Here is a 26034-nt window from a genome sequence, read left to right as displayed (position 1 = left end):
GGTTCACCACTCAAATGCCTACTGTAATACAGGGTCACCAGCAACAAGATGCTGGAAACTAGCCAGTCTCCTAGTCTTTCTTATCACAAAGTTACTTGGATGGTCAAGACACACCAGGGGAATGGGTAATAACAAGATGCTCGTGCAGCCTGCTATACAGCAACTGAAAAAATGAAGTCAAATAGGAGTTAAAAAGTAAAATCTAGACGTGGTGAAAAATAATTTTGAACACTGTCATCAAGCCAAGTACTGTTGGGAAAAATCCTATCAGTGAGGAGTGTACAATAACCAAGAATATGTTGGCAGACTATAAAATTGACTGGAAGAACTGCAAACAACTTCCAACTCTGCACATTGAATTGGCACGCACAACTATAGGTTGTGCAAAATCCACAAGTGAAGATTCGTTTATTTAATCAATCATTTACTCATCAGGATTTGTAATGACAAGTCTGTATGCTGGGCTAGTTTTTTCAGATATGTCTCAGGTCTTTATGAAGCTTCCATTCTAACAGGAGAAAGAGACAAAAAAACTAATTATGGTAAAATAAGTGCTTTAACAGGAATTGTGATCATTGGGAGTGATGGGGAGTGCTGCAAGGAGGAGTGTTGAGTAACACACTCTATCAGAGAAGTTGAGGGAGGTTTAACAGAAGAGACACCTAAGATGGGTATTGAAGGATGAGTAAGAGTTTTCCAGGCAGGAATTAGTATGAAGCACATACTAAAGAGGTGTGTGTGTGTGTGTGTGTGTGCGCGCGCGCGCGCACGCGTGCGCATATGTATCTGTGTGTGTTGTGTGTATTCATCACTGTGAAAGAACATGCTGACAAGAGTTTCCATTTTCACCAGAGGGAAAAATAAAGCTGAAAAACAATTCTTGTACCAGAATGTAAAAAAAAATAGATGCCTGTCAAGCTAACCCTTTTGCAGTTAATCCTGTAAGCACCAAGGACTTATGGTAGGATTTTAAACAAAGGAACAACAAGATCAGGTATAAAGTTAGATTGATAAAGATCATTTTACACAGATGACAGTAGTTGTCAGTAGTATCACCTGTGGGTCAAAAACAACACCAAAGTAAGAACAACTGTGATCATGGGGACTCTGTGTGGAACTTGGAGAGGGTAAAGTGAAAATGTATAATCAAATACGCCTCTCAAAGGGATATTGGATATTCCTGCATTCAAGCAGCTACTTTGTGCTAGCCGCTCAATAGCTTTTCTTGAAGCAATAATAAAGGAAGCCTTGTTCATCATTGCAGCTGGCTAGATCTACCCAATTTACAATTTCCCCAAACTCAATCACTACATTTTTCCCCTTTTCTACATTAAGGACTATTGCAATTTGCATTTTATATTAGATTCAAATTTTCAAATTAAAATATGTCACTTATTTAAAACATTCACATCTTAATGTCAGTCTGAATTTGGTACTGTCAATTACATGTAACTTTATTTCATTCTTTAAAGAACAAGAAAAAAAAATCAGCACCTATAAGAGTTGCATCACCTAGAAAAGTTATAAAAGATAAAAATACAGATTTTTTTCTCCAAATCATTTTGCATTTTCTCTACTTTCTTCATTAAAATTCACATCTTAAATTATGTATGTTTTTGACCTTTTAAAAATTTTAGTCTTAAAACTTGCCAATAAAATGAAAGTAAAATGTTCCTTTAAATGGGCTCTCTATTGAAAATCACTTAGACCTTTAATTGTCTTAGTATGACGAGTTTTTGAATGATACTTACAAAACAATATGTGTAATTTGACTACCTGCTCTCTACTTACAAAAATTACGTTTCGACTATACCCAATTTATTGCTACCTAAATCTCATGCTTAGATAGTAGTGTTGTTTTAATAAAGTGGGTCATGAATGGCAATGATTACTTCAACTCTGAAGATTAAGGTAAGTGGTAAAGATTAGGTTAAAACATTTTCTCTGATACAAAGGAGACAGAAAATGAGAATATAATGATAGCTATTTAGAATTTATTATAGTCTAAATATCATTGTAAGTGAAGTGGTCGTTCAAGAACAGCCACCAAAAATCTTCTATATTTTGAAAGCCTTGTTATTTCTGGTGGACTGGCTATACAGAAAGTGTTTTCTAAATTTAATGGTGCTTTCAGTATATACACACTATCATTGGTCTCTACCAACTCTGTATTTCAAACTATAAAAAGAACTGGACTTCGAATCGAAGAAGAGAATGCACTCACTTTGCATCTAAGTAGATCATGTGACTACCACAGCTACCCACAATAGAAAGACAATCAACATTAATTACACTACATCTACTATACTATACTACATAAAGTCAAGGCAATGTACACAAAACTATGTACAAAGCCCCTAAAGCTGTGTCTGTGTGTTTGGATGCACTGCAGTAGGATAACTAAGTCTTGACAGAGTCATAACATCTTATACTTATATAGACTCTAAGCCATCCAAGCTCATGTCATGCTCTCAGGAGAGAAACTTTGTCTACCAAATAACAAAATTAAATTTTAGATATTAGAAGCCCTGCATGCAAACCTTTTATAGAAATCCAAAACCCCCTATGGAATTCTCTTCGTATACTGTTGGTTCCTGTACAGATGGACTCTGCTATGTGCGTGGTGAACATAGCCATTAAATATTACTCACTCTCAGGATTTTAATAGAAGGATCACTATCTATATAAATATGGCTTTTTTCTCAACCCACTAGAGATTCTTGAACCCACCCACCAGTAACTATTCTGAAATAGTCAAACTCCATCCACCCACAGCCAGCAGAGGAGTAACAAAGTGAAGTAAGCAAGAGTGGCAATAAAAACCCTAGAAAAAGTGGTTCTTTCTAAAATAGTTAGAAGAAAACTTGCAATGTTTAGATATAAGATAACATCCAGGCAATAATGTGAAGTTCACTATTCTTCTTTCTCCTTCTTCCATTTTCCCCCTTTTCTGATGATAAAACAATTAATGAACTTTAGTGGGAATAGGTGAATATTTGAACATATCAAGCTTGGAGAAAAGAGATGAAGTCGTATGAAGAACACCCAAGAGAATGAAAGAATAAGAAAAATAAATTGCAGTAGGTTTATTTACAAATTGCCTGTTTAGTCAATTTCAGTGGAAGAAGAAAAATATGTGTATCATTCACCCCTAACTTAATGTAAGCCTCTGCATCTATAGTCAGAGATCCACAGAATAAACTATGGGCACATTCTGTCATCTAGTTTAATTATACAAGGCTTGGCAGGCTGTAAAGCATTTGTAAATTCTCTGGAAAAGACTAAGCTATATGAATGAAATACAGAAGAATGAATGTATTTTATTAGAATAGGCAACTGATGATTGGGAAAGAAACAAGATGAGGACGTTCTTTCAATAGTCAGAAATAATACTTTTTGTTTTGACTTGCAAAAAGCTTCCAGTTATAAATCTTTTTCAGTGTTTTTATAAATAAAGATAGAAAAAAGTATTTATTTTCTATTGAATTCCATACACTAAAACCTCCACTTGTGAGGCACATAAGAATACCTCATTATAACTATTTTTTTTCTATTTATAAGATGTGGGAAAGAACCAAGAATTTTAAATATGTTGAACAATCCAAACTGTCGTTGGAATCTACAAAAGAAAGAGAGAGAGAGAGAGAGAGAGAGAGAGAGAGAGAGAGAGAAAGAAAACAAAGAAAAAATTGATTATTCATTAAAATGCATAGCGGGAATATTATTTTTTGTCAGCTCTTTAACTCTTGGGGAGTTCTCAGTAATCTTGTAAAAATTTCAGTGACTCTCAGTAAAAATTTCCCATTTTAGAGACTATTTATTTGCTAGTAACTTTTTTAATTATAAAGTTTAGTTGCTACAAAGTAAAAGGAACGATGTCAATTTGTTTTACTGACATGTGAGCCATCAACTATTGCTGAATATTTATATATCTTTGTCTTTACTAGATGAACATAATAAAATAAGGTATGTTTGTCTATACCTAGAGCAGATATTCTCTTCCCATGGCAGTAATTAGTGAAACTTAAATATAGAAGAGAGAGTTCATGTAATGTTTTGATTTTTTATGTAAATCATGTGAGTTAACTGCTGTGAGACACTTAATAATAGTCACCACTTATTGATCCCCTAGTATGTATTAAGCCCTATGATAAAATACTTTAACTATATCATCTTATTTAAATCTTCACGACAGGTATTGATGATTATTATCTCTATTTCATAAGAATGTTTATTCATTTAATAATTTTTCATCAAATTTACATCATTCTTAGTGCTGGGGATACTTCGGTGTACTAAATGGACAAAAATTTGTGCTCTTGTAGAGCCAAAACACTAGCGATAACCAATAAGTATAATATAAAAGTAAATTATAAAAAGTGTTACAAGGTAGGAAGTGCCTGAACAATATTTAAAAGTAGGCAAAGAGATCAGGAATGTAGAGGTAAATGTACTGTAATTTTAAGGGGTGCGGGCAGGGTAGGTCTTATGGAGAAGATGACACAAAGGCCAAAATGACACATAAAAGTCAAAAATGATGGAGGTGCAAAAACCTTCAGGCTTTTGGGAAATAATGCTCCAGATAAAAGGAACAGCCTTTGAACAGTTGTGTTCAAAGAATAACAAGTTTAGGATGGAAAGAAATAAGAAAGTGATAAAAGACTGGATGAGTAGGAGAAATGAAGTCAAATGTAGACCAGTGTCTCTAGGCCATAAGTACAGTATTTTGCTTTTACTCTAAGGAAAACCAGTAGAATAACATGATCTGCCTTCCAGTTTTGAAGGACAACTGTAGCTGCTGTATGAAGAGCAGATTGTAGAAGGCAAACGCAGAGGCACAGAGTCAGTTTGGAGGTAACTGTAGCAATTTAGAAAGGAGATGATGGAAGTGATAGTAGAGACAATGAGAAGTGGTTAAATTCTGGATATGTGTGAAAACAGCACCAATATGGCTCGATGACATGTTGGATGTTGCGTGTAAGAGGAGAGGCATGATAAAGGATTCTAAGATTTGGGGCCCAAACAAAGGGATAAAATTGACATCAACTGAGGTAGAAAAACTGCGAGTTGAGTAGATTTGGGCAGGAAAAAAGAAGTTCAGTTTTGGACAAGGTAAGTGACAAATGTCAAGTAGGTGGTGATGTCAAATAAGCAGTTAGTCATATGTGTTTGGAGCTCAGTAGAGAGAACATGGTGAGGGTATAAATTTTAGAAGGTAGTGACAGAAATGGTGTTTATAGCCATTTGCGTGGATGAAATCATTAAGGCAGGGGTCCCCAGCCTGTTAGGAACTGGGCCGCACAGCAGGAGGTGAGCGACCCGCAGGCTAACGATGCTTCTTCTGAATTTCATCCACTCCCCAGTGCTAGCATCATGGCCTCAGCTCTACCTCAGTTCATCAGGCACTAGATCCTCATAGGAGCACTAGTCCCTGGTGCCAAAAAGGAAAGGTTGGGGACTATTGCACTAAGAGGTGAGTAGCGACTGAGGAGACCCAGAGCTGAGCCATAGGGTATTCCACCATCAAGAAAAGAGAAGGGAAGAGACAAGCAAAGGAGACTGAAAAGGAGCAAACAATGAAGCAAATTAAGAGACTTTGTTTATCCCGAAAGCCAAGTGAACAAAATACACCAAACAGGTGTGACCCATTGTACAAATGCTGCTCACAGATTAGTAAAATGAGTATGGAAAATTAACTGCTAGGTATAGTAAGAAGAAAGAATGTTCTTTACTATAGTTTAACAATATAACACATTAAAATAGTAAAGTAATGATTACAATTTCGTGTCAAGCACTGCATTATATGCTTTTACAGGTATTAGTTTTGCTTTTCCTCATAATTCTTAAGATAGGCACTCTTTCCTCTTTAGAGATCTGGAAACCAAAACTCTGAAATAGTAAGTGACCTGTCAAAGGTTCCACAGCTAAAAAATGTTAAAGCCAAAACTGGAACTCAGGCTTACCTTGATCCTAATGTCAATTCTAGTATACCATGATATCTTCTGTAATTAGGAGAGAATAATACTAGGAAGGAAAGTAAAAATGAAAATTCAATGATTTTTTTAAGCTTCTTCATAATGGATATTCATATGTAGGGAAAAATTATAGGGAAAAAAGCCATGAAGCTAAAAATGAGTTTTATCACATTGTAATTTATAAAAACACTGTAGCTACCTAAATATGGGCTCCAGTTTATTCCTGCTTTGTTCACCTTAAAAATTCTCAGTTTAATGGTCCTAAAATGTGGTTTTCTGCATTACCGATGTAACCAAAATCTTTGCTTGTACATTCTAAGTCCTCGGCTTGACGTTCTGGGTATTTGATCTACTGACCTGGCAGTTTAGAGCCTGTGATGGGCCTGTGTTCTGACCTGAGGGATGATGGAATAAACACTGCTTTTAATGTGTAAATAGCATTGCATTATCAACAAAACCTTTACAGTGAAAAGACCTACCAAGCCTGGCTAATTGTGTTGTTTCATTAAACTCATCTTTCTCCTCTTATCTTACTGAGACTAGGACACCTAGGAAATCCTGCTTCCCTCCTTTTCTTCTTCCCTTCCTTTCTTTGATAATTATTGAGTCATACTATGAGCCAGGCACTCTCCTAGGCAGCAAAGGTATGTGGTGAACCAGACAGATGAGGTCTTATATTCTCAGCTTTACATTCAAGTGGGAGAAACACATAGAAATAAAATTTTTAAATGGTAAATTTGAGGACAAAAAGACATGGCTGCTGGTGGTTTGGGAGCATAAAAATTCTTAGGAAAAACAGTCTTCTCTGTGGTGGGAAACATTTAGCATTCAGAAATCAAAGTTATTTCAGTTAGCATTTAGGGGTCAAAAGAAGTGAAGTGTTGCTTAAACTGAAAGCAGAAGTACATCACAGGCCAAATTCATATACAGGTTTCACACAAACGAGTTTTTTAAGAGACTGTCCTTTGGTGTTAAATAACTTCCAATTACATTTTGGGATTCTCAAAAAGTCAATGCGTATATATGCAAATACACATTTTGAGTGCTATAATTGTTTCTTGGAGTGGTAAGGACTTAATAAGAATAGATAGGTCTATTTAATATCTGTAATTTAACTAATGATTACAGTGAAGTTAGACCGAACTCTCAATATCCTTTAGGTTCTAAAAACTGGACTGAAGCCACAGGCCGATGTTTTATTATATGTAGTCTTTGTATACTTTTGTAATCATAGCCATAGTAATTTTAACACTAACAATAAAACTAATAAGATTGGGCTAGAATGAGTTTCGATATACTAGGGTTTGAATCTTTGATTCCAGGAAATTGGGACAGTCCAAGAAAATGCTTAGAGCAATAACCCACACCATCTCTGATTACAATCTTAATAAATTAAGGATAATTTTCACCTTGGAAACAGGATATAGCAATTATTTCTTTACTTATATGTATATAGATGAGGTTTAAATAGCTTCTGATGCACAGTTCCAACAGGCATCACTCATCTCCCATACCACCTACATAGTTCTTGAGTAGGAAATTTAAAATAACCTAATTTACCTACTTTAAAGGATGTGACACTCTGTGTGGCAAAGCTAAAATCAACTGACTCAAGTCTATGAAGATAAAAGAAAAGTGTATTGCATACAAATAACATGATGTAAATAATAAAAATAGAACAACTTGTGAACCTGGAGCCTTGAAATTATATTGAATGAAAAAAATATATAGTAGATACATTAAGATGTTGAACTCTCCATTAGCTTAATAATATGTATTTGAAAAAGAAAACTAAAACATATAGATCAGTAAACACAAGGGGAGTATTGTAATGGAAAAGGAGTATTATCTTGAGTTCTTGGGCTTTTAAAAATACCATAAACTTTTTTTTTCTAATTACAAAAGGCATGCATGCTAAGACCAGAGAAGGAATAGAACAATTGTTTTAGAGCAGGCCTGGTAGTGATGGTGAGAACTACTTTCTTCTTTTAAGACAAATCTTTTAAATACTTAGCAGTGCACATCTTTTGTTGCTTTGGCTAAATTGCTCATTTTAGCCTAGTGTTTGCATTTAGCAAGGAGAAGATAGATAATCTGGGAGTATTTGCTGAAATGAATTGAGTTGATCATCTAGATAAAGGTCAGGTCAAGTGAGGGGAAAAATAGTCAAAGTGGTTGTTTATTAAAGTGAACATCAGTTAATGGATAATTATTTGACTTAGAATAAAGAGATTTTATATATCTGCAAGGAGGTGTACTAAGTTCATTCCTATTCAGATTCTCTATAATTTAATGAATGGTTTCCCATTTAGACACAAGCCACTAGTTTTAAAAATTACCAGCACAATTGGTCTCAGTGTATTCAACTTGATTGAATATCTTTACAGGAAATAAAAAAAAAAGACAGAAGGTACTCCTATCACCTCACCAGGTTTGAAGGAAGCATTTAAAAAACTAAGGTAATGGCACTTTCCTCACATTAAGGAAATAAATTAATATTTTTACATTATATTATAATGAATAGTGTTATATGAAACTCTTTCGGTGAAAATTGAACTCTAGGTAGGATATAGTATTTCTGTGATTTCAAAATCATCAGATTCAAAACTACGCCTCAACTAGTCTAAATCACAGACTGACTAATGCTAATGGAACACTGCTTTCAGTCTTGTCTGTTCTGTACTAGTAAATCTATGTTCAACTCATTTCACTACCACTCAGTTCATTGAGTCTTGCTTTCTGCTAACTTTCTCAATCCCTCTATAGCCTTGTCCTACACAACCCCAAACAATTGTTTTATTATCTTTGGAATTCAGTGAACTTGGCCCAGAGCTACTCTACTCCATTTCCTTGCCCCTTCCCTGACCTCCCACCAACTCCTCCCCCTTAACCTTGGAATTGAGCACTTAAACCACTGAAGAAAAATGTATCTTATGTAAACACACTCTGGGCCTGGGTTTTCTGTTCCTTCCTTTCTTCTATGAAAGTCTAGGGCACAGAGGAGATGCTCCATGAATACTGATGGTCTGATACCTTGTAACAAGAGTAATCGCAATACGGATTCAACTATATTCCACAGAAAACCACATTCTCTGAAATTTAACAGCATAGAGCAAGGCCTCGTACTCAATAATATTTACTGTCTTTATCCCTTTAAACAAATATCTATGATTTCCCAATATTTACTAAGTAATTCCTACGGTATTATTGCAGCATGCCTCAAGGAGCAAAGGAATAAAATGACCTTGTCACAGTTTCCTGGTACCTTCCATTCTCCTCTTCATGGCTCAAGTACCCCTCCTACAGCTGACGGCTCATAGCTGCATCCCTCCCTGGGAACTGCCCCCAGCAGCTACAGGAAAGCTTTTTGCTCAAGATTATACCCCCTGCTTTGCAGTAGCCCACAGTCAGTGACTGTCCGATATGAGATTAGAAAGTCCCAACTCGAGATAATCATGCTAAGTGAAATAAGCCAGACAGAAAAAGTTGAAAATCACATGATGTCACTTATATGTGGGATATAAACCTAAAGCAACAAATGAACAGGGCAAACAGAGACTCATGGACATGGACAATAGATTAGTGGTTACCAGAGGGTAGCGGGGGAAAGGGAGGGGAGAGGTAGACAGTAAAAGGGTTAAATATGTGGTGACAGAAAGAAATCTAACTATGAGAGGTGAACGCATAGTGTAAATATATATATATATATATATACCTTACAGTTAAAGTGTACAGCTGAAACTTATCAGATTTGGTTAACCAATGTCATCATAAAAAATAAATTATTTTTTAAGTGAAAAAAAAAAGAAAGCTCCAACTCAACTCAATTTCAGACAATTTTAAAGGACTTTTAGGATTTCATCTGCTAAAGCCTCAGCCACAAGTAACCACATTGCGATCAGTTTCTCCTCCACCTCAGAAGCAACTAAACCCTTCAGTTTCCAAGGAACCTAATAGAACGCATCTGTCTTTCCCACTAACCCATGAGCTTTTAATGGCAAGAACTGTACTTAACATATTCAGCCTTTGTTAAGCACAACCCTTACAATAAACAGGGCACTCAAATAGCATTTCTTATTCATTCATATGAAGCAGTTAATTGAAATGCATAATGGAAGGAGAGATTCTGCCAATCTAGTAGGATTGAAGGACACTGGTTACCAAGGGCCAGTGTAAGCCACACTTGCTGCACAATGATCATCCAATTATTATGGCAGTACCAGAATTTCAGCATAGGAGGGTCTTAGCCTGTGCCATTGTGGTTGAAAAGGGCTTCAAACTTTAAAGTTGAAGTTGAGTTGGTAGAGCCTTATGGAGAATATCAGGAAAACATCCAATATCCATAATAAAAAATGATAGGAAAGAGAAAGAAATACTGACAGTCTGAGAAGGTTCTGCTGAAGCCCTCCCATTGCACACCTTCATACTCCCACTGACTGCAAATGATTTTTAAAGTATCAATTCCTATGCTCTATTCCACCATTGAATTAAAATTTTCTCAGGGCTAAGGGGGGTGAGTTTTGACAACAACTAGACTTATGTTACTTATTCTTTTAGCAGAATCCTAATGATCATGCACATAATATTTTGTTTGTGCCAAAGTAAGTTGCATTTCTTTACATTTTATCTTCCACGTTTGGCCTCTTCCCAACTTACTAGAATTTCCCATATGGAGAGATCAGAGAAAGTATTGAAAAAACAATCCTTACTGGTTTCTTTTTTTCTACTTATTAGAAGTGAGGATAAAGTATTTGATATGGGAAAGAATTTTAACTCAGCTAAAATGAGAGGTTTTTTAAAAAATTTTATTTTAGGAGGCTCACTTTGTGATTTTCAGCTACAATTCAAAATTATTATAAGTAACTGGTAGTTAACGGAAGAGTTCACACTCGCTAGGAATAAATCTTATTTTCTTATTATCGAATGTGTATTATGTTCTAAACCATTATTGTTTTTCCATATGATCTTAATACAAAGCCATTTTGAAAATTATATTTCCATCTTGCCATTACATTATATCGAACACTTTCCTTTTTCTTTTTCTCCCTAGCTGCCTTCTCTAACTTTCCCTTCCTCCCAAATGAATTGCCGCTTTTGGGTCACCGTGCTGTTGCCATCACTGTAAAGAAAGAAACTTTAACCATTTTCATTGAAGAGCTGCATTCAAACCACAGTATTTTTACTAGGGCAGGTATCAACTTTTTAATACTAATAAGTAAAGGTAGTTGGAATGGATATGTCCCATTATACAATGTTGCCTTCTGCTTTAAAAAAAATAGTTAATTTTAAACTTTGGCCTCTGTATTTATCTAGCACTGGTAACAGTAGTTTAGTCTTAAGAAGAAAAAAGAAAGGAAATGAAGAGAGCCCATGATGGCTGTTTGAGAGCAGGGGTTTAATGTGAAGAAATTTGAAATGAAGATGGACTTTAGGAGTCCCTGGAAAATTCAGAAAATTGGGAATTGAAGGTACCTTGGAGACACAGACTCTTAATTTGTTCCTCTTCTTCCTAATTCATAAATCTGAGTAGGTAATAAAATGTTTGGTTTCCCTTATGTTCATGAAACTCAATTTCATTGGCTCCTGACTGCCTGACCTGGAGACTGGGCCTCCAGCCTTATCTTCTTAGGTTCTGCATCACATACCCCACTCTCTGTGGAAAGTAGAACATCATTTCTTCCATAAGCACTCTTCCTTTGCTCCTGCTTACAATAACTTTTTTCTTAATCTCCTCTCTACCTGAAATGTTGTATCTTCTCCACAACAATGTGAAACCCTTCAAACTCACCTCCTTTAACAGCCTCTCCTAATTCCTCCAAGTACATGTGTTTTGACCCTTTCCTGAGCCTGCACCGTACTTGACACCTCTCTCAGAAGTACACATAGTAGACTGTCTTGATTTATAGTTATTTTTGATTTTTGTTTATCACCCTCACTCCTGACTAACCATCTTCCGACCTAGATATATGACATCACTCATCTCCATATCTCTTGCAGGCCCTCTGATAGCACACCAAGAACACTCAAATATCTATGGTGGGAGTGGGAGGAAGGAGAAGCAAGTGGAAGGAAGGAAATGAGGGAGGGAATGAGGAAGGAAAGGTCAGCCATTCTCCCTCGGTTTCTTTGTAGGTTAGAAATTACTTAATATTAATTCTCTCTCTTTTATTACTCCATTTTCCTTTTTCACTTTCCTTAATCAGAAGTTTTTGTCTCAGTTTACAATGCTGCATAGGTTTGGGAGAACACTGATCTGAAACTGATCTGCTGTCCCTAAGTGCTTCAGCATTTGCTCATGTAACAGTAATGCACTGATGACTTACTATATGCCACACACAGGCTAGGCCCTGGAAATACAAAACAGACAGGCACTGGTTTCCGAAGCCACTCACTCCTTGCGATGAGCACACCGGCTGACATGAGCAACTTGCTCTGTGACTTATTATGGGCCCTGGAGGAGAACCCCGACAAGGGAAAGTAGTAGAGTCCAGAACCCCTAGAGACCCCTTTGAATGCACTTACTCTGCATACTGTGGAGCTCGGAGCCTCTAGAGTGCCATTTAGGAGTTCTGTCATGGTGAGAACAATTAGGGGCTTTAACAGGAGTATTGAAAAGCCAAGCACTGAGAGCCACCAGATTCATTTGTTACATTCAAATTTTCTCCCTTGGCCACATGAAGGTTTGTGTATACAAAATACCTGATACAGTTCTAAGTCTCTCAGTTTTCCAACTTTACTGCTGTGTTTAGCTCTCCTGGCTGTGTTCCTTCTGAAGTAAAGTTGGCGGAGAGACTGGGACACCACAGTGTTCATAGGCAGTGTCGTTTCTTCAAACAGGTATGTTAGGCAGCTGCCTGCCCAGTAGGACTGGAGGGCCCTGCAAGATCTGACTGGAATAAAAGTGTGTCCTCCACAGCTCCCTCTCCTCCTCAGTATCAAAAATGCAGTCTATGGAAGCCATTTTTTTCTGGGTCAGTGGGTGGGAAATTAATGGCATATTTTCTCCAAAAGTCACTATTATAATACAAAGGGGGTAAGCCTGTTATTCCAAAATTTTCCCTTTAGCATTATTGACTTATATGTTAAACATCCTGACAAAAATCACACACCTATAGTATATTCTTTACTTAGTAGCTATGTGGTGGTAACTTGGCAAACCTGATAAAAATAATACTGTTTTTATCATTTCCAAATTGGTTCATTACTGGCTATGTAAACAGGTAACCCTGTTGATGAAGAAATAAAATAAGAAATTTCATCTCCTCAAAGTGGGATAACATGTGGCTGAAAGATATTTTGATAAGATCCCTTGGTGGATGACTTTGGAAACAAGAAAGCAGCATACAATGCTGCGACAATGAGGGCAATTTTAAACTCTCAGGATGTCCAGAGTGGATGAGAAGCTGAGTCAGGTAAAGGAAGGGGCTCCAGAGAAGAGAGGTTCCCTGCAGGTTGAGAGATACAAAGCTAATGGGAAAGAAGACAGTACGGAAAAAGCAAGGAGGCCCCACCAGTGACCTGTTTTTCCCAGCTCTCCCTATATTGTGTCTCCAGAGAACAAACGAGGTCAGCAAGGACACAATGTGCATAAAGGAAACATAAAGTCCACAAGTTCTGAGTGGGGGCACCATGAGAGTGATGACAAGTCTAATAAAGCAGGTAAGAGGCCAAATGATTAGATCCACTACAATTACCCTCAAGAAGAACAATTACTTTTCTTATGCTGTACACTACTGAAAAATATTTTATGCCAGGACATATTGCTATATAACAAAAATATTCGGCTGAGGGCTTGTATCATATCAAAAAACCAGAATCGTGCATCCTGGGAGAGCCAACAAAACTGTGAGATCTTGGAAATTTAATTTCATTCCTCTTATTCAAAATTTCCTTGTTGGCTAAAATGACATAGTGGAGCATTCTTTACTCCTACACTGTATATAATTATACTAAATTTTTATGAGGCCACTGTAATCACCTCTGGCTATATCTATAATAATTCATTTTCATTTTGTCATCAATAAAAATGTTTATTTTATCTTTAAAAATGCAGTTATGTTGTAATATCAGACAATTTTACATTGTAATAGTTGAATCCTAAAATTTGAATGTGAAGTTTACATGTTGGAAGTTTAAATATATGTTCATAGGAAATTAGATACTTCAAGTCTATCCACAATCCAACTTCTTTTGATCCATATTCTACCCCGATAAGACACTTGCCTTTCATTTTGTATGTAAGATAATTTATGCACATAATGAAGTGCAAGTATTTTGGCTCTAGATATTTGGCTCTAGGCCTTTTATTTACCAAGGCTGCAGGATTTGCTCTGCGGGGTCTAGACTCCATATATATGCCAAACTTTGTATGAAGATAAACAATGTATTTCACAGATATATGTAGACCCTGTTGTGACTATATACAAATTCATTTTTCAAAAGAATTATTATATTTATAATTTATTAATACTATGCATTTTCTCAATCAACTGCTACTGGAAGTACAACTATGATTAAGTAGCCTTCCAAAATTTTTTAATTAGAAAGGGGAACTTTATAGCAGAAAATGATGATGATCACTATCCTAAATCATAGTTCTATTACATATAAATGTTGATAGGGTAAGAACCAACCAATTAAGTCACTTTGATCAGGACATGAGAAAATCAACCACTGTATGAATGATTTTATGATTATTCATACAGTGATTTGTTACGATTCACATAAAGTATAAGCTACATAATTAACAAACATATTGAAAGAATGAAAGTCTATAATTATATGATCACAATTCAAAGTCCATTTCATTTTTTTGGTGAGTCCAAACTCCACACACAATTTCCTGACTTAGGAGGTATTACAAAATACAGCCTAAGTTTACTCTCAAATATATATTCTTAAACATGTAGCCCATGTGTGAAAAAAAATAGCTCATTTAATGCCTTTTATTGTATTTTATAAATATGGACATAGTAACTACAACACTCCCTTTGGTTAGCTTCTTATGAAAAAGGTTACTTTTAATGTTTTAATATGAAAACAGGAAAGGGCAGATTTTCAGAAGAAAAATCTTTGAGCTTTGCTTTCTCTCTCTGCTTTATCTAAGTTCACTGCTTGGCAATTTCAGATCATGCGATAGGAAAGCAACACCAGGCCAGTCAGTCATCCCTTCTTTAAAGCTAAAAGCCTTAGGAGTCTTAGGGTTTTGCACCTGAATATTGTTTCTACACAAGGGAACTAAAAAAGTATGTCAATTAAAGATCTTTCATTGTAAGCCAGTGGTCAGGGTAAACAGCAAGGGCATGTCCATTGAGCCATGTGGTTGGCCTGTAATGGAATGCTGTCTGCAGTGTAAGATACTCTAGGGTGGCATTCTCTGGGTAAAAATTAAAAGCGTATTTGTAAGGTGATTAGCAGAATCTGTCAAATAAACAAGCCTGTCTACATTCCTACAATATTCCTTTGTAAATCTGCTAGAGAAAATCTAAAGCATTTCCGTGAGACATAAGGAATATGCATTTTTAAAAACTAGGAAATCAAGAGAATGCTTGCTATTTAAAGGCATCAATGAAGTCATTGAAACAGGCATGATCAAAATCATCTGAAACAAAGAAATATTAGGAATTCTTAAGGTAAAAAGCAAGACACTGGGAAGGTAGGGAGAGGAAAATGTTCTATAGCAGAAAAGTTCTTTATTTTAGGTCTACGTATACTTTTATTTATAGCATTAATTTTCCTCTTTCCAATTCTACCTTAACCAAAATATAAAAACTTACTTTTTCGCCGCATTATACGATCACTTTAAAAGCATATATGGAAGGTCATATCACTAACTATGCCCTTCTTATATGTGTAAATATATTTATGTTAAGACACAAGAACATTAAAGAAATACAGTATTAGTATGGACACATGAGGGATTGCCTCCCCCTAAAGAACGTTAGCAATTATTGCAACTAGCCAATTCCAAAATAGAAATATTATCTTTATGTCCTTATGTCCTCTCTTAGTATTCAAGCCCATGATGCTTTTGTTAATAAAGTGATAAATGAGAGTAGCTTTTTGGTCAACTGACTCATTTTAAGTGGTAGCATCAATTTTGTTTGTGAACATTTGTTTGTGTACTCTTGGTACCCAAAACAGGAACACCTAAGAACTCAGGAGAATTTAAAAAAAGAAAAAAAAGAAAAGAAAAAGAAAACAGCTTAAAACACACACAAAACCCTTAGTTACCATTCTTTGACTGTTATTCAAAAGCAACTTTTTTTAGTTTCTTAAGACACCTACATTCCCATATGAGTACTGCTAAAAAAAAACTGAGTCCTGAGTGAAAATTAGCAACCAAAGCTTTACATCTGTCTATGTTGCTTACTCACTGAACAATCTTACCTACCACCTAACTGTAATTGGTACTAGAAAGTGCCTATAAAGATTTACAATAAGGGCATGAGAAAAATGCAATATTAAATTCATCCAACTTTGGGGCACCTTTAATAATAATAATTCTATATATCTCTAAGGCATAGCACAATGGTAAGTTCTTAGATACACATCCCATTTCTTTAGTGCGATATATAACTAGTCTGTTTTTTTAAATGATTATCTTAAACACAGAGAGCTAAAATGAGGGGTCAGAAGTCACAAGACTAGTAACTGATGGAGCCTGCAGTGCAACTCAAGCCTTCTGACACAGTCCCGAATTCTACAATGCCTGGATGTCTCAGAGAGCTAAGCACCTTCCTCTGTGAGATTCCTAATACAACTAATGGAAATAGGTATGGAATTTAATAAGAAAAATGCTAACATGGCCTTATCTATAGCTGCCCAAATGATGTCATTATAATTAGGCTTTATAAGTTGAGTATTACTAGAAAACTTGCTACTTTTAAGTCTTATTAATCAACATTTGGGTGCTTTGGTTGTCACAAATTATGGAGTAATCTTCTTTACAATAACACAATATTTGCCAAACACTAAAGATTATATCTGTTGTAAGAGAAAGTATATCCCAAGCACTTCAGTATATAACAGATTAAGAGTCTTAAATATAAATCTTAAATTAATCCTAAAGTCCAGTGGTTCTTTAAAATATTTTATCTGTCTTTTTAATAATAGCACATACTTTGCAAACGTAATAAAAATTTATTTTAAATTTTCCTCTAGTTTTAGGAATACTGTGGTTACTTATCAGCTAAATCTCTTGACTTTGCTGAAGCAACTGGTCAGGAAACAAAATTAGTACCTTCTATATTTATAAATAGAATTTCTTTTTCTATTCTCCTGAATATTTTCTAATCTAAACTGCATAACTTGGACTGACAAAATGGCAATAAAATAGAGAAATAGATATTATAGTTTAAATCATTCACTGCCTCCATGTTTAAATGCTTTTCTATTAAGCAAAGCTTTTTATTATTGATTTGTAGGATACTTAAGAAAAATGCCATAATGTGGCTCAGTTACATAATCCTCTTCCAAAAGAAAGTAACAGGTTATAAAGTGCCATTAAAATGATTGAAACTATCTTTCCTAACGTGAATCTATTTGCAGTCTTCAAGTAAAAGGATAGCAATGACATGTGTATGCATATTTCACAGGCAATGTCCTTTTTTAGAGACCTCTTTTCCTTTCTAGTATTATTTCCATCCACTACTAAGCTTATAAAGCCTCTAGGATATGCCATTTGGGTAACATACGTGTGGCTTATGTCAGTAAACAACTGAGGAAGTCATTTGTAAAATATTAAAATTAGGAGTCTAGGGAAAATCATTGCAGGCTATATTTCTGCACATAGTTAGAGACTAACAGCATAGAAGCAGCTGCAGTGTTACCCTGACCCCTGAAGGAAGGAATCAGGAGTTAACTTCGCATCCAATTTCCTACACAATCTGAACATCAAACCTCCAAATCCACTGGAACAATATATCAACGTTTGGGGCATGTCCTACTGAAATAAGAAAGTCATCTCAAATATCAGAGTTCAAGATTTCTTTCTACCATTCCACCATTCTGACTTGGGGTGAGCAGATCTTTTCAAAGTTACTTAGTGGATGTCTAGATCTTGCACCTGACTCCATAGGAAAAAAAAAAAACGAAAGAATCATCTCATCTCCATGATAGAAAAGTCATTTCGCCTTTTTTTTTTTTTTGGTAAAATAAACATAAAGGGAAGTAGGAAATAACACAACTAAGTGAAAAGAAAAAATGATTTAATTCAATAAGGTGAGGATTTTATCAGAGTTTCTTTTTGAGGGGGTATGTAATCTATTGAAGGGAAAACAGAACCTAAAACCATAGAAGGCCGAAGGAGCTGATGAGTATCTTCTTTTAAAGAAACTCACAGACAGCTCCAAATAAAAGATCATGGAAAATGACATTTTATTCTGCGGCATCCCATCCCCTCCTCTGTACAGCAAACACAGTTACATTTATCTCATCTCATGGTAAAAGTCACAGGCGGCTGCAACATGTCCTTTAAGCCATTCAATAAGTAAAACTTGAAAATAGATTGCTCTTTATTTCTGGGATTTGTATTAATAATGAATTCATTGCCATTTATTTTTTTAACTTAACAGGATATCATTACCTTTGAAGGTTTTTACTTCTCTTTTCCCAGAGGGTTAAAATGGCCCAGAAATGGGTTGCCAAGGCAAAGATAAAGGTAGCAAACACTCATTTCTGACACACTGTAGAGGCAATCATTTTTCTTGAGGGAACCACCAGACTGAAATCTGCATCAAGCTCTAGCAGGAAAAATGCAAGAGAGGACCCCAAGTAGTCTTTCAGTTCACAGTCCTCATTTCAATGGATTTAACTTTCTACTCAGTTGGGGTCACATATTTCAATCAAAGGGTACAGAACTATGACCTTGGCTGGAATCATCAGCCCCAGTTACTCAATGGGGCACTTGTGAAACATTGCGGACTCATTTTGACTCTCCACGGGTGTGGCTAAAATTTCTCCTGTCCAGCCGTAAAGCTTACATGGATTGGCTGTCCCTCAGAAACTCACTATAAGAAAACTCAGGCTAAATTTGCCACAGAGATCAGGGTTCACAGGACCCTTGGAGCTATTCTCTGTCTGCCCTCCTCCTCTGTTAGCTGTTACAAGCCTTCAAAAGTTAACAGGGTGATGGAGCCTCTCTCTATACAATCATTTCATCTCACTATCGTTGACTGAAGCTCACTGATGTAATGAAGTTACATAATCACCGATTATGCACGACTTCCATCCATCTTCCTACATATCCACATATCTTCTCCCCTACCCTTCAGATCAATCTACTGGGTGAGATTTATAACACATGTAATTGCTCCATTCTCTCATCATAGGTACTGAATATGGGACTTAAGCATTGCAGTACGGTACACTGAACCACGTCATCAATATTGATTTTTTTATACCATTTCCCAGGCAGAATACGTTGAAGCATCCTTCGTGCTCCAGTCTCTAACTTTTTACCGAAAGGGTAAAACAGATGTAGCAGATAAGAGGCATCCTCAACTTAAGGTTAAGGGAAGTGTGTAATTGCCTGCATTTCCAAAGCTGGCTGCATTGCAATAAAAGGATTCTCTCTGGTTCCAGACCTTCGACTCTCCTGCACGTGGGTCACAGCTTCAGCTATTTGGGGTATTGGGTAAATAATTATGGGGCAATTGAACTTGAAAAAGAAATCATTATGGTGACATTTAAAATAATATTGCACTATTTTTTTCTTTTTTGGTCATTTTCAGCTTTTTCTTTTCTTTTTCTTTTCTTTTTTATTCTGAATAATAATCCAGTGGATAAAAAAGTAGCCCAGGGTGCCTAATAATCTCCAATAATCACAACCTAGAGAACAATTAACAATGATTATCATCTTAAAGTTTAAGAACTTGACAAGTGGGATGTCCCTGGTCCCATTGCGGCTGTGAAATGCAGCAGAATGCTGCACTGAGTTTAAAATATATTTCTTTTAATGAATAAAGAGTAGCTCGTTTCATTTTAAATAGGGCTCTTCAGTAAGTGTTCCTTTCACTGCTGCTACCTCTTCCAGAACACAGGAGCCACAAATGTTGCATCCAAACAAAAGAGTGACTACCCAGAATTAATTCAAGACACTCTTCCACATCAAAATAATTGGAGGGGGGAGTAATGCTTTGATTTATTTTCAATTACACTCAGAATACAGACCCACAGACACACACATACACACAACATACACACACGCACACACACCAACACACCCAACTGCAGTTATTCCATTCAGTGCCAATAACGGCCACATCACAGCCATCAATGCGATGCAGCAATCACCCAAGTCACCCATTCCCATTACAAACGCCCAAGTTTGCTCACGCCACTGAGGGGTTTGCATATATAAAATGACCTTACCGTCAATAGTCTTGCAAATTATTCTCCTCTGGATATCAGTTGGTAAGGTAATTGCTGGTCATCACAATGCGTATTCAGAAATATCCACGTTTTACTCCTGTGTTCTTTTTCTCGTTTTTGCTAGCAAGTAATATCGTGAACAAGATACCCATTCACAAATGCCAAGTTCACCATAAAAGCAGATAATTCCATACAGCTCTTCCCTACAAGACTGCCTCCAGTTAGTTCTCAAAGTGCCCGATTGTTTGGTGAAGATACAATCCAGGTACAGAGCAGGGAAAAAATGAAAACTAGGAAAAAAAGAAGAGGCAGATAGAAAAGGAGAGACTGAGAGTGGAGAGAGCGGAAAAAGAGGGAAGAAATTTAAAGAAAAAATAAAGAAGGAAGGAAAAAGGCCAGTAAGTGAGGAAGTCTGTGAGCTCTATGACAAGAATCGGAGTCTTGCTGGCAAATCTTCCGTATCATGTAGCCTTTCAGATCCTCTTAGTCCCCAAGTAAAATTTCCAGATCCGGGATTCAGCCATAAGAAAGAATCCTATGTATATTTCACAAGTATCCCGCAATAACAGATCCAACGGGGTTTTCCTTGTACAGTACTGCTATGTGAAAGCACACAACCCCTGCTGTTTGGGAAGGTGTCTCCTGGGTCCTAGCTCTCTTCAGCAGCCCCCAAAAAATGATTTTTCAAAAAAGAGTGGGGGGAAAAAAAGCGGCTTTGCCTTTGCCTTGAATCATGCTAAATCCGAGCGAAAATGACAAGCTAACCACGAATAGCGCAAGATCTTGATAAATAGCCACAATCCACTCAGAAAATCCCAGAAGAAGAAGATGCAAAAACAAGAAAGAGAAACTGCAATGCATAAATGATTCCAGTGTTTCTACAAGATCGGTTCATTTGATTGAATGCATTCTCTGGTTTGCTGCAAGTCATAAAGAGGATAGTGTTACTGCCACCCAATGGATATTTTAGTACTAGCCAATCCACAGAATGCCACCGCTTTGCGAGTTTTAGTTTTTAGAAGACTGAAGAGGAAGAAGGGTAGCCTGGGAATCTTTTGGAAAGGACCAGGGGAGGCCTCGAATGACAGGAATCTGTCCTTTCAGGCAAAAGTGAACCGGCAAACGCGGACGCTCCCAGTCTTGAGTTAGCCTCCTTAAAATTACGGTTCCATGTCTCTAAGAAGCAGAAAGGTATAGAGAGCGATGCCTAAACTGACACGCTTATAATAACCTCCTTTTCATCTCTCCTCAGAGCAGGTTTTTTTTTTTTTTTTTTTTGTCGCGCGTGATCTTCTTCCCTCTCTCTCCCTAGTCCCTCGCCCCATCTCAGTTTCACTTTAAGCCGGATTTCCAAAGGGAGCGGGGTGGGCCTTGAGGGGACTGCTCCAAACCTCAAGTGGCAAGGTGATAATTGTTTCTAAAGGACAGTTTTGCAAAGTGCTTCCGTCTGTATTGGTATGTAAATTGTGAGTCCATCAGGCAGAAATCCTCCCTGCTGCTGCTGTGACAGTTTGGGCAGGAGCAGAGTCTTGCCTAAGTGAGCGGGACTTGGGAGAAGGGTGTTTGTGAAGCTCCCAGGGAGGGTGTGGGTGCACAGAGAGGAGTAGATTGAAAAAGATCTTCCTTCCATCCACTGTATAATAGAGTTCGCTGCAGGATTCTGAGATGGAGTCGTGATGGAAGGAGAGGGACAAAGTAGGCACTGGTCAAATAAATTAGGGTATTTACTCAGTTTAAGATCCTTGCCCTTTATACTACCTTGAGATAGTGTAATACTCACATGTGATTCTGTACTTCTCAAACTTGAACTTACGCATGAGCACCTGGGTGCCTTGTTAAAATGTAGATTCTGATTCAGTTAGTCTGGAGTGAGGCCTGATAGTCTGCATTAATAAGCTGGTCCATGGACCACACTTGGAGTAGCAAGACTCTAGGGAAGCGTCAGTATTTACACTGTCAATGTAGGGTTAGGTTCTGACAGCAGAGTGGGCCAATTAAAGGACTGGAAAATACTTTCCCAATCACTACCCCTCCCTCTTCTCATTCTTCACCTTTTTCCATACACCACCTGTAGCCCCCGTTCTAGAAAACCCTAACCCTCTACAGCATATTCCACATGTTTTTGTAATGTACAGTTTAACAGGATAAATCAAAAATAGAACAATAAATAGCCAACGCAGCCTTGGCTTTAGAGAACCATACATTCATTTAATTTGGGGAGCGAAACACAATTGAAGATGAAGGAAATACTTGCAAATATTTGGTATAATGCAAGCTAAAGTCAGGGCAAAGGTGACACTGAATGAGGACTTGGAGACTGGAAAGGGAGGTCAACCTATAATTTTAAGGAAAGTATACTGAACTTTCTAGTCCAAGCTGAGGGAATAGCTGGTTAAAGTGTGCAGCAAGTCTTACATGGTTTCTCCCCAGAGGGAACGCACCCACATTAACCTCCTGTGTGCCAACTGTTCTCTTCTCCCTGCTCCCTCCCCACATGCTCCAATCCAGAGCAAACTGAGAACCCATGAGAAAGGGAAGTGTAGTCTCTTCTCATCGCAGGTGATCCACATTTCAACGCCTATCACGATCCTTTAGCTGACCCATTTAACTGAAGAACTAGACCTCAAGCAGATTGGGAGGGGGCACAACTAACAAATTTAACAGCTTCAAGTAAAGTTTGGAAGCAAAAGTCCTAGACTGTAGGCTCAAATCTTAGATTTAAGTGTAATTTCTATTCCTAAATAGCCATAATTACACAAAGGAATCACTTGAATTTGCCTTGGTCTCAGTCTCTTTGTGAAATAACAGGTTGAAATGAACTGTCTGCCAAGGTCCGCTCTAGCTTCATATGGTACAAAAACCAGGTTTTCCATTTGCAAGGCTTCAGCTAGGCACATTGTTGCTCTACACAGAGCACAAGTTCTAATTATTACCTTGACACGGGCTACATGCGGAAGAGTATCCAAAAGCTTTGAAAAGTATGTTAAAGACACAGGTGAACATTTGACCATTTCAATCCTACTGTAAGAGATGATTTAAAATGTTTTCTCTTCAGATCCAGGAAGAGAAGTGGTTTGTTTGAATCAGAGGTGAAGCATTGTCTATTCCTGGATTTTACAGAGCCAACTGTGGGCCTCGCTGTTTGTTGCCATGGGATCCTCTTTGTGCGAACTGTCTTGAACTGTGTGGGAACATTTTTCTCTTGCCTCCGTTCAGTTCTCTAACTCCTCTGAAGATATATGTCAGAACAAAATGTAGCTGCATTATTGCCAATTAAGACTAACAGCAGCTGCAAGGTGCATCTAATTAAGAATTTTAATTACTTCATCGAATTCTCATTTGCAGATGTTTGGAGCATTAAACAATGTATTGTGATTGTATTTTAAAATCTGAAAAACTGACCTCCCTCCAAAGGGGGTAAAAAATTATACAACTGAATGATAGGTGTAAAAAACGGCTTTGATATGGGAAGTATATACCTTGACACATTGTCTGAGAAAGGTGATATTTTATTCAGAATGAAAAATTAGTGTGAGTGTCCATAAATATTCCTTTTTAAAAAGAAAAAGGCAATTAAATATCAAATAATGCAAAAATGAATAATTTACTATTTAAGCAGACTCCTTGTATGTTACCTAGTTCTCAAATATTCTGTTCTTTTTCTTTTCCAGTAATGGGATGGTTAACAGTAAATTTGGTGCTGCAGTATGGGGATTGTAGGCTATAATCCAAAGCATTATGGGGTTTGTAGTAAAAACTGGCTGCAGATCAATTCCATGCTTCTAGCTTTTCTCAGTTGAAGGAACTACTGTTTTATTTCCTGAAAATAAAAAAGAATAATGTTGAGATATGTTAAATAAGACATTCATTTTAATGAAGCAAAGTTGATATTACTGGGAGTGTAAAATTAAAGTTTAGCTATAATAATATTCTGACTGAGGAGATGGAGAATACAATAACATCTACTTTATAAGCCACAAATAACCTGAGCAAGCTATTTCCTAACATTACTATTCTATAGCTAAGGTTTCAAAATCACTTTCATTGTTTTAGTACTAAAGAGTGAGAAAATAGTGGCTTCTATATTTATGAAAGAGAATTGTGAACACAGGAAATGAACTCAAATTCTTATGAGTTCACCTTTAACTATTGGTAGCCCACATTTAATTTCCCACATTTTACATCTTCCTCAGTGAGATAAGCAAGAGTTTTATTTAATGTACATTTTTAAATGTTTTGTTATACAAAAAAAAAACCTTTCATTTTAATGTGAATATACAGAGTAGCTCATCTTTTTAATGAAATCCTTAAGGGTAGATGTCTGGAAAATATGTCTGGTGTGGGATATTCCATTCCACTTAAATTAATTAATTATGGAAATGTATAAATTAAGGAGTTATAATTCAGTTAATCTTTTGTAAGAGATAATTCTCTGTAAGTAAATACATAATTTATAGATGTTTTGATTTAACTCTGTTGGCAATTTATTTCGAAGTTCATTAAACATTTTGTGGTGATAAAAATTCAGACTCTAGCTTCCCAGTAACTGTTCTATGAAATCAGTCCCCCTTTTTGTTAAATAGGCTAAAATATGTCTCTTCAAAGTCTGTTCTGTCTGTGAATGTCTCCATTATCATGCTAAGTTACTTAGAAAGTATTTTATACCTAAGGTTGCTTACTTTTCTCTTTCTCTCCTTAAAGAAGACTCCATCCACAAAAAAGGCAGCGCTAAAGCAAAACTATTATTACAGATATGAATAAATGCAAAATCAAGCGCCCTTCATTTTCAGGCCTTTTGCCAGCAACATTCATTTGAACCCACCACCACATATTCTCAAATGATGTACAAAGACTTGAACATTTCAGCAAAATTCCACCGTAAAGTTCAGAAATAATAAAGAAAGCTATGAAAAAGCAAACAGCAACAGGAAAGAAAAATGTCATGCCTGCTTTTCTTTCAGATTTCTAAGTTTTGAATCATAAAAATATACAAATATATATCTTCTTGAATGCAGTTTACATTATTGTTCATACTGTGAATATTTCTTTTATGGTCATAAAAATAAAAGCAATGCCCCAAATGAAACACTATGTACATAAGCGATGCAAATGCATCCCCGGTGGAAAGCCGGCTGGCTGCTGGTGGGAGGGTATATTTATACAGTGCCTTTCATTTGGAAGGTTCCCAAAATGATTTGCAAACTGTATATAGAGGAACTGCTCACCATGGAAATTCACCCACTTCCAGGAGAGAATGCAGAAGTCATTCCACGCTGACAACTAGTTAAAATAAAATCACAGAACAGTATTTCAGGTGGGTAAAACTGTAATTGATTCAGGAAAAGTGCATTGAAAACCCACTATGTGCCAGGCACGGTTTGAGGTAATGAGGATATGATTGTGGATATCCAGTCAAGATTTCTGCTCTCTTAAAGCTTATGTTTTATTGGTAGTGGACCAGAACTTTGGAGTTAAAAGCCTTATTTCTTGGTGAATTTCTGACCTCTGCCTACAGTTCTACTGAAGCAGACCACGTGCTACTTTTTATATGTATTTATATCAAGCTTCATGATATTCAGGACACAAGATCTATGGCTTCATTGATCTCTCTCTCTCTCTCTCTCTCTCTCTCTCTCTCTCACACACACACACACACACACACACACGAATAGCTTCAGATATTATG

The 26034-nt window shown here is 36.6% G+C and overlaps 1 protein-coding gene across 2 annotated transcripts in view; it reads right to left on the bottom strand.

Moving 5' to 3' along the window:
* IL1RAPL1 (interleukin 1 receptor accessory protein like 1) overlaps positions 1-21383 on the bottom strand; it is a 1213847-nt gene extending 1192464 nt beyond the window's left edge. Inside the window, exon 1 of one of the 2 annotated variants that reach the window (XM_016159491.2) lies at positions 20349-21383. The gene's annotated coding sequence lies outside the window, so the exon portion shown is untranslated. The remainder of the gene's footprint in view (positions 1-20348) is intronic. The other variant, XM_016159489.2, reaches the window with a different exon arrangement.
* Between the last annotated feature and the right edge of the window lie 4651 nt (positions 21384-26034).

The sequence above is a fragment of the Rousettus aegyptiacus genome, unplaced genomic scaffold (assembly GCF_014176215.1).
Source record: "Rousettus aegyptiacus isolate mRouAeg1 unplaced genomic scaffold, mRouAeg1.p scaffold_m13_p_9, whole genome shotgun sequence".
Taxonomy (NCBI): Eukaryota; Metazoa; Chordata; class Mammalia; order Chiroptera; family Pteropodidae; genus Rousettus; species Rousettus aegyptiacus.
The sequence above is the reverse complement of the archived record's forward strand: the minus strand, read 5'-3'. Positions and strand labels throughout refer to the sequence as shown.